General features: G+C 34.9%; 1 pseudogene; it reads left to right on the top strand.

The window, feature by feature from the left end:
• The first annotated feature begins 3,221 nt into the window (after positions 1 to 3,221).
• On the top strand, positions 3,222 to 5,782 carry LOC142533929 (TOM1-like protein 1; annotated as a pseudogene).
• The last annotated feature ends 4,343 nt before the right edge of the window (positions 5,783 to 10,125 follow it).

Here is a 10,125-nt window from a genome sequence, read left to right as displayed (position 1 = left end):
ACATAATAAGAGAAATTGGTGTTAGAGTAGGTGTCCAACAAGCCAAATTGTGGCTCGGATTTTATTGACTATAATGTAAAACAATCTTTATTTTAATAATTATTACGATTTTATTCGATTATGGCATTATACTTTATCTGTATACACATGCAAACTGCATAGATAAAGTCCTTGAATATACAATAGGTACCATGAGGTCTGCATCGCAACGTAAGATCATGAAACTTATTAGGAAGTGTGCCGTATATTCTAAACATGTTCCTAATCGATTCAGCCGCCTAAAACGAGGATAAAGATCGCTCGAGCTCGAGACTAACATATGTGGTGTAAACGCCATGTTTCATTGGCAAGGGCATGGAGATGTCCATTCACACATACGGGTGATCATATGATGATGCACTGAACAACCCTCCCTCGGACTATCCAAGTGGTTCCCAATTATCGAGTGGAATAGTCCATAGTTATGATTGTACACAATTAGTCCTTTGACCAGGGACAATGTAAGGGCTATACGTAATAGCATGCACTTTGATCCATTTATCGACTCCATCGAGGGTCATCAGGAGGCGAGGTTGGGTGTGATTTCGAAATACGTAGGAGCAAATGCATTGTAGTCAGGGATTCATCGTTCGCCTATTGGTGAAGATATCCTATGTGATCTGATGAGTTAATAGTGTAAGGAGTCTCTGGCCAGAGCAAGAAATGTACTTTAGGGAAAAGTTTTTTCCTAGTTGCACATGTCATGCCTCTATAAGTACTCAAAGATAAATCGCATTGTTATCGAATTCATATGCAACTCTCGATACACCAATGGTTGCAGATTTTATCGGGATATATGTGTTGAAGGGACCGTACTGTACGCTAACTATGACTAAAAGGTTCTTACAGGCACTATCAGTGAAACCTAGAAGATCATGAGGCGATGCTTAGGGATGTAATCGAGTCGAGCCGAGCCGAACTCTTGAATGTTTGAGCTTGGTTCGTTTATAATCGAGCCGAGCTCGAGCTTTATTTAACGAATATATGCATGGCTCACGAGCTTATTCAAGCCTTTATCGAGCCTAAACAAACTTAATAAATATGAATTATAAATTTAAATTTTCATTAAATTAATTAAAAAGTAAATTATATATTTAAAGAAAAATATATTATTCTTATTAAAATTTGTAAATTTATTATAATAAATAAATTTAATAGATTTTTCTATATATTTCATGAATAATATGTAAAATTAATAAATCAAATATCAAAAATATTATTTTTTCATCTAAAAAATTACCCATGAACTTACCAACGAACATGTTCACGAGCTAACGAGCCGAATACTGTAAAGCTTGAGTTTGGTTTGTTTAACTTAACGAGCCTCATTAAACGAGCTTCGAATAGCTCACAAACGGTTTGGTTCGTTTACATCCCTAGCGATGCTATTAGATGCTCTTACCATGATCCGATGGGTGCGATCATAAATAAGTTCTGACATTCTTGATCAAAGAGTTGATTAAAAGAATGAGGTTAACTAGAGTAAACCCGAATAAGAATAAATGTTATTCCGAATCTCATGGAGATGTGAACCCACGACTAGCTATATCCCTGAACCATTGAAGGTCACACAAGTATCATATTCTGTGTTCCCGTTGAGATAGTCAAATTTCAAGGAGTTGGAATTTGACGACTATAGTTTGATGGAGATCAAACAACAAGCTTATAAAGGAGTTTATGAGCTTATTCCATATGATGGAAGAAATGAAAGTTAGCATTATTGCTAAATAAAGAAGGATAATGGAACTGTCTGTTTTGTGAAGGAGTTCACTAAAACTGGCAGCTGCCCAATATGGTAAGTGAAAATTTTGATATTCGAAATTTTTGATTTTCATTATATGAACAAGACTTGTATCATTGATACATTGGCGCTCTCAGATCGTCGATTGGGGGCTATAATAAGTTTGGAATCATTTATTTAGTGAATTTGGAATTTACTAATTAAATAAGTGGTGCTAGTAGTGGTGACTACTAACATGTACAAATTCTCATAAATATTCTAGAGGAGTCTAGAATTAAATTAACCGAGGATTTAATTTATAAATTAAATAATGGTTATTTCATTTAATATACATATACATGTACATATTTTATATGATGATATAAAATCTGTGTATATGATATTATTATATCATGTATTATTAAAGGTTATTAAATATATTATATATAATTAAATGAGAATTTAATTATAATAAAATATAGAATTCTAATTAGATTAGGAGTCTCACTCTATAGATATACCACAAGAGGGCATAATTAAATAGAGACTTGTTTTCCATAAAATTCCTTCCCAATTAAAAAAAAAAAGGTCACGGCCACCATAAGGAAAATTGGAAGAGATTTTGGCAATAAAAAGCAAATTTGTTTTGCTTAATATTTGATTAAGAATCAATATTATTAGTTAATATTTTATTAAAAATCAATTAAGATTCTAAACAAAATCTTCCCAATTCTTCAATAAAAAACTCTCGGCCACTTCATTATTTTTATGAGAAAAACATTCGGCCACTTTGCAAAAAGGTGAAGAAAAATTTGACAGCAATGCACTGTTTCTGAATTTTGGAAATCGGAAGGCTATAGTCTCAACGTACAAATCGCTTGTAATTTCTAGTGCAATCCAAGCGAGGAACATTGCTTGAACACACGACGTCCAAGCAAAAAAAATTTAAACCTTCCCTGCGTTTTGGGTGCGAGACTACTATCGCACAACAATTGGAATTAACAGTAATTCTTCCGAGCAACTCAATTTTTTTGTTGAATTTATACTCTTGGAAGTTCTGTAATGGAATTGAACCACGCTCTTTGCTTTTGTTTTGCAGCTATGGAAAAAGATAAAAACTTTGGCCGGGTCTGGTCAGCACTTACAAACATTGGAATTCCCTCCCGAATATTTATATCATATACGTTGATACAAAAGTCTCCCCGCATTGGAATAATAGTCTTCTTCTCCAACAATTGTCGTCATCACTTCACTTCTAAGGCAGAGAGGTAGCTGATCAGGATTTCAAGCTGTTTAATCTTTTATTTTTGTCGATTATTATGATTCTTAGGATATCATGGTTCGTGGTATGATGTTAATTTCGTTATAAATTGCTTTTTTGATCCATTACTCGTTTAGGTTGTTTACGTTTATATTGTTGATCTTTTTTTAATTTATTTGAGAGACCCATTTGTTGCTTGAATTGAAATGGATGTTGTGTGAATTGAATTCGTTCTCTTTTGCGAAATATGTTGCGATTTTTTTACATTTTTTTTTTGGTATTTGAATTGAACTGGCTGCACGAGTCACGCGCTTGTTCTCATGGGTCATTATGAGTGTAGAATTCTAATTTGATCTGTTGATTCCATTATTGGAACAGTTCATATTCCTAGTGGGGTTTTTGGGCTTTGACTGTATTGTTTTTATCATTAGGACTCGAGGAAAGCAGAATTGGTCGGGGATTTGTTGAGCGTGTGTTGAAAACATGAGTGACAATTTGATGGATAAGGTCAGCGCCTTGGGTGAGCGCTTGAAGATTGGAGGGACCGAGATGGGACAGAAGATTAGTGCCGGTATGAGCTCGATGAGTTTCAAGATGAAGGAATTATTCCAAGGACCAAACCAAGCAGACAAAGTAGTTGAGGAAGCCACTGCTGAAACTTTGGACGGGCCTGATTGGGCCATCAATCTTGAACTCTGTGACATGATAAACCACGAGAGGATCAGTAGCACTGAATTGATCAGGGGAATAAAGAAAAGAATTTTGTTTAATAGCCCTGGGGTTCAGTTTTAGCTCTGGTGTTGCTCGAAACTGTCGTGAAGAATTGTGAAAAGGCATTTTCAGAGGTTGCTGCCGAGAGGGTGTTGGATGAGATGGTGAAGCTGATTGATGACCCCCAAACTGTGGTCAACAACAGGAATAAGGCTCTGTTGCTGATAGAATCCTGGGGCGAATCTTCAAACGAGCTGCGTTACTTGCCTGTTTATGACGAGACTTACAAGGTACATTTGCAGTTTTAAGTCTAATTTGCCTTAGTTCGGTAATTATTTTGGTTGTTTTATCCATTTCTACCTAAAACTTATTAAAATAGAACAATATTTCAAGCATGATATTTCATGTCCATGAATTGAGCTCTTCTTATGGGATGGACATTTGTAGTCTGCGAAGGTATTTAGATATCAAGTTTCCTCAATTAATTTTTTCTCACTGTCCCATTACCATCCAAAATGTTATCTGAATTCTTTTATCTGTTCATTTTGCTATGTAGAAGTTTTTTGAGTTGTTATTCGCGTGCCAATGGATGTTCATTGTGATAATATTCTTTTGAATTGTAATTGACGGAGTAGTAATAAATAATTAGTACACTGATCTCTTATAGAACTATAGGCAACTGGAAAAATCTAGGATGGTCGACGAACTTGTTTTTGGACAGAATATAGTTGTTGAACACTTTCTTTAGCCATTTGTGTAGTGGACTTACAAATTCATGTGAAAGCAAGACATAACAAGCTTTGCCTCGGCACCACTTATGCACGAAAAGAGACTGTGGTCTGTCTGGTGTGTACTTCTATTTTGTCTAAGACCAATCTTCCCCCCAATTCAGAGTTTGAAATCAAGAGGGATACGATTTCCTGATCGAGATGATGAGAGTCTGGCTCCTATATTTACTCCTCCAAGATCCGTGACAACCTCGGAGTCAAATGCTAGTCTTGCACAACAACTCCATCATAATATTCCTGCTCAACGCTTTTCAGCAGAACACACCAAGGAGGCATTTGATGTGGCTCGAAACAGCTTAGAGCTTCTCGGCACTGTATTGTCTTCTTCTCCACAGCAAGATGCTCTGCAGGTACTGTTACTGAGTTATGACTTACATCAAACTTTTACATTTAGCCATGTAAGAAACTCTTTATACTTCAGGATTGGTTTATTTTGTGTACACATTGTTCATTTGTGGCGACGGGGCAAGAAATTGTGTGTTTGTTCTTGATTTAAAGATACATATTAGTTTTTGTATTACTGGTTATTTAACAACAATTTTATGGTCGATAGAAGTAGTTCTGAATCAGCTATTATTGCCTTTTTTTTCTTAGTCTGATTTTACATTCAACTTGGATTGCAGGATGACCTGACCATCGTGCTATTACAACAATGTCATGAATCCCAGTACACTGTTCGAAGGATCATCGAGACAGCTGGAGAGAATGAGGCCTTGCTGTTTGAAGCACTGAACGTGAATGATGAGATTCAAAAGGTTCTATCCAAGTACGAAGATATGCAAAAACCATTAGTGGTAGCACTGGAACCTGAGCCTGCTATGATTCCAGTCGCTGTAGAGCCCGATGACTCTCCTCTTGGAGGGAAAGAAGAAGCTCTTATCAGGAAATCATCTGGTACTCCACATGGAACCCACCAAGGACGGAACAATGACGAGCTGCTGGACGATCTTGATGAGATGATATTTGGTAAGAAAAATGGTGGTACATCGGAACAGACACAGGACACCAAGAAACAGCATCCAGCCAAAGATGATCTCATTACCTTTTGATCGCAATGAGTACATGTTTGATATTTAGAAGCGCTCGATGCTTTTGCTTTTATGATTCTTGGAACATAGAGAAGGAGAAAGAATCTGATTCTTGATTTCGTGAAATTTGGATTCAATTTTTCACATCTGTGTATGATATTGGTAGGAAGACTGGAACTGCACTTGCTATGCATGTACATCACAAAGTTGTCGAGCAAGCATTTGAATTAATCAAGTTTGGAATTGGGTTTTTACAAATTTATCTCTCTTGATTTAAAAATAAAAACAAATTAAATTGAGTTTTTGATGAAGGGGTTTGTTTAATCAAGGCACAGCCATTTTTTTAAAATTTTAGAATATAAATTAATTGAAACAATTACAATATCAAAGATCAGCACTTCAATTTTTTTTACCAAATTACATGAAATTTTGATGCAAAAACTTGATAAAATGTATTTAGCAACATGTATTTATTATCCATGTGAAAGTTAAGTACACGAATACCACGTAAAATCAATGTTTTCATTACATTATCATTCCATTCCATCATATCAAGTATGACGGAAATCATCGAATTACTGTCTGTGTTATAAATGTAGGATGGTTGGTTCAAAAATACACTTCTATAAATGACATTATTTATTTTACATGCATGATGATTATTAATTAGAATTTTTTAATGTGATAATAATTATTAATCAGTGCCAAAAAATAAAATGAATATAACATATATATATTTTTACCCCTAAAACTTTATTTTGAATAATGTTAAAAAATATATTTAATATTTGAATAATAATTTATTTTTGTTTGAATTGATGTTTACGTAATAATGGATTATGTTTCTTGTTAAAAAAAATAATAAATTAAATTCATAATGATTTTTTTTTAAGAAACAAAGAGTTAACTTTTGATTATTATATTAACTCTAATTAAATTTTTAACTTAATTAATTAATTGTCATCTTCGCTTTCTTCTCCCATCTTCTCTTTCTTCTCCGTCGACGCACATCTTCTGTTTAAAATTAGGTTACCAGCTCCCGAAATAAAAAAAAACCATTAAACCAACCATCTACCCCTCAACTGGTTCCGCATTACATTAAATCCAACTTCACCACCTCCGTTTCGTGTATTCTTCTTGCTCATTCCTTAGATTTAGATCTAAATCTACTCCAAATCTTACTCGATTTCTCTGTATTTGAAACCGCCTCTGTATTTGAAGAAAAAAAGTCCGTCAGTACAAGTAAGTTTTCTCCATTTTCCTTGGACCCCATCGTTTAGCCAATTCAAATTTTTAATTGACCTGGTTGCTGATGATACCTAGAAATAGAAACAAGAGTCCACCCAAAAGAATTGGTCGACCAACAAATTTTGGGTCGAGCAAGAAGAATTTTTCTTGGTCGACCAACAAAATTTGTGGTCGGCGTGGTGTGGCCACGCTTATTTTTTTATATATATAAATATTTGTCTATTCTAATTATCCTTGGTGAAATTTGTAGGATATGCCTACAGTTATTGTTATTCATATCGATAGTAAATGGGAAGTGAGTGAAGAGCTGATATATAAATGGAATTCAGGGTCCAATGCAAAGTTTGTTGCTATTCCAGCAGATGATGATATTTGTTATTTTGAAAATTTTAAAAGTGAACTATATAGAGCTGGGAAAGTAGACGGTACTTCTAACTTGAGGTTGAGTATCTCCTAGAGTTTTCGTGCAACAATCAACCAATTTATATAGAGAATGACCATGATTTGAAAGCATATTTGTATTTTGGTTGTCCGAAAACTAGGCCAGTGCTTCAAATTGAAATTGAACATGTTGCTTTTTTTTATGTTTCTGATAATGTGCACGGAGTTGGTATTGATGAATACAATAGTATTTTTAACGAACAGAGACATTTTGATGATTATTTTCACTTGAATATTGTTTCTTTGGATCGTAATAATAGCAGCGAATTTTTCGACGAAGCACATAATGTGGATGTATCCATGTGGATCGTAGTAACATGGCTGAGATATACGATGATGCACGTGATGTGAATGTCATCCATGACGTTGAGGTCGAGGCAAATATGGTTGCAACTAATGACGCAAATGTGGTTGCAGATGTGTATATTGGTAATGACACATTTTCATTCGCAGATGGTTCGAACTTGTTTGTTGGTCAAGAATTTTCAAACATAGAAGCGATGAAAAAAGAGTTAAGTAGAATCAGTTTGGAAGCTTGCTTTGAATTTGAGACTGTAAAAAGTAGCCAAAAAGTGTACTCCGTAAAATGTATAGTGTCTAATTGTAAGTGGAGAATCTGGACCTCAAAGATTAAGAATGATTCACATGCATTCTCCGTTCGGACATATTGCAATACACACACATGTGGTTTGACAAGGAGATGCAAGAGAATCAGCGGACCAAGTTCGGTTGTTGTTCGTTATATGTTGGTGGATAATTTCCAAGGTCATCCATTGTCAATTGTACCAAAAGCGGTGATGGCGATGATGCACAATAATATGAATGCTGATATATCATATTATAAGGCTTGGAGAGAAAAAGAACTAGCAGAAAATGTTTTGAAAGGTGATCCTTCGAAGAGTTTTACTGTATTGCCTTGTTATTTGCACATGGTTGAGAAGATGAATCGAGGAAGCATAACATACATATGTGTCGACGAGGAAAATCGATTCAAGTATATATTTCTTGCCTTTGGTGCATGCGTCAGGGGATATCGAAGTATGCGGAAAGTTGTATCAATTGATGGTACGTGGTTGAACGGCAAGTATAATGGTGTTTTGCTCGTGGCATAGGCACAAGATGGAAATTATCATCAATATCCTTTGGCGTGAGGAATAGTAGATGTTGAGTGTACTTCTTCGTGGAGTTGGTTATTAACGAAGTTGTTAGAAGTAGTACCAGACGAGGATGAACTGGTGATAATTTCAGACATAAATCATGAAATCATTAATGCGGTTTCTAGTGTCTATAGAAATGCGCATCATGGTCATTGTACGTGGCATTTATCCAAAAACTTGAAAACTAGATGCAAAAAAAGGGTGCAACCGAAATGTCTCTACACATTGCAAAAATTTATAAGCATGTCGAGTTTGATATTGCATACAATGATTTTAGAAATAGATATCCTAAGGCCGCACATTTTTTGGACAAGAGATATTCAGTTGATCGATGGACTTGAGCATATTGTCCAAAAACACGTTACAACATTATGAAGACAAACGAGGTTGAGTCGATCAATGCTAGACTACTTGAAGAGAGGAAGATTCCAATCATTGTACTTTTAGATTCTTTGCAGAAACTAGCCTCGTCTTGGTTTGCCCGATATCGCCACGCATCAATTGAAGCTAACACTATTCTGACACCTACCATCGAGGGGATTCATCGTAGCAGGTTCATTGATGCCCAAAGAATGTGAGTTTTTGAATTAGGACATCTTGAGTTTGATGTTAGGAGCCACATATATTCGGCCATAGTGGACCTGGAATAAAAAAGATGCACATGCTGAGTATTTGATATTGATAGAATCTCATGTGCTCATGTCATTGCAGCCAGTTGGTTAGCCAAGATTGATTTATATGGTTTGTGTTCAGAGTACTATTCTACGATGACATTGTGCATGACTTATTCAGAGACTGTGTATCCAGTTCCTGATGAAAGTGAATGGCCACGCAACATTAATTTTCCAGTGGTATTGCCTCATTTGTTAGAGAAGAGACTAGGCAGAAGAAAACAGAAGAGATTTCCTTTGATTGGTGAATTCAACAAAAGATAAAAGCAGATTCATCATTTGGGTCGACCTGGAGCAACATGGGTCGACCCAAAGTTAAATGCGACGACCAAAAAGCAAACAACAAGGGTCGACCCAAAAGTGCCAGTCTTCGGGTCGACCCAAAAGTTACAGTCTTTGGGTCGACCCAAAAGTTACAAGGTCGATCCAAAGACGGGATCAACTTGGTCGAGCTTTGTTGGCTACATCAATTTTGGTTTTGGGTCGATCCAAAAGGCTGAAACTTTGGGTCGGCCCAAATTGCTAGATAATTGCTGCTTTGTCGGCCCAACAGGTGTGAAATTTTGATTCACATGTTAAAAATATAACATAATTGTGAAATTATGATTCATATGTTAAAAAATGAAACATAAATGTGAAATTCTTAAAAAAACGTAACATAATTGTGAAATTATGATTCATATGTTAAAACATGTAACATAATTGTGAAATTGAGATTCATATGTTAAAAAATGTAACATAATTGTAAAAATCTTACAAAACTTAACATAGTTGTGGAATTTGATTCATATGTTAAAACATGTAACATAATTGTGAAATTGAGATTCATATGTTAAAAAATGTAACGTAATTGTGAAATTGAGATTAATATGTTAAAAAATGTAACATAATTGTGAAATTCTTAAAAAACGTAACATAGTTGTGAAATTTTGATTTATATGTTAAAACATGTAACATAATTATGAAATTGAGATTCATATGTTAAAAAATGTAACATACTTGTGAAATTCTTAAAAAAATGTAACATAGTTGTGAAATTGTGATTCATATATTAAAACATG

Source organism: Primulina tabacum, chromosome 18 (genome assembly GCF_025594145.1).
Source record: "Primulina tabacum isolate GXHZ01 chromosome 18, ASM2559414v2, whole genome shotgun sequence".
In the NCBI taxonomy this organism is placed as follows: domain Eukaryota; kingdom Viridiplantae; phylum Streptophyta; class Magnoliopsida; order Lamiales; family Gesneriaceae; genus Primulina; species Primulina tabacum.
The sequence above is the reverse complement of the archived record's forward strand: the minus strand, read 5'-3'. Positions and strand labels throughout refer to the sequence as shown.